Genomic DNA, 211 nt, shown 5'->3' with positions numbered 1-211 from the left:
AAGACAGGCCTGTCCTGCGTTGAACTTGGAAGATTTCATGACCAAGATAATCAAGCTTTTTCTTTCCAGATACTATAATCCCATCAGCTTATCCCTGGAATGCCATTGTAGCTGGAAACGGAGTCCCAATCAAGAGGGAGGCGGTCTCTGAGGAAGCCGTGATGCAGTCTGTCAGTATCTGCCATTGAGTTCACGTTCGGATGTGTCTCCT

Source organism: Penaeus monodon, chromosome 25 (genome assembly GCF_015228065.2).
Source record: "Penaeus monodon isolate SGIC_2016 chromosome 25, NSTDA_Pmon_1, whole genome shotgun sequence".
In the NCBI taxonomy this organism is placed as follows: domain Eukaryota; kingdom Metazoa; phylum Arthropoda; class Malacostraca; order Decapoda; family Penaeidae; genus Penaeus; species Penaeus monodon.
Note: the sequence above shows the minus strand (reverse complement) of the source record.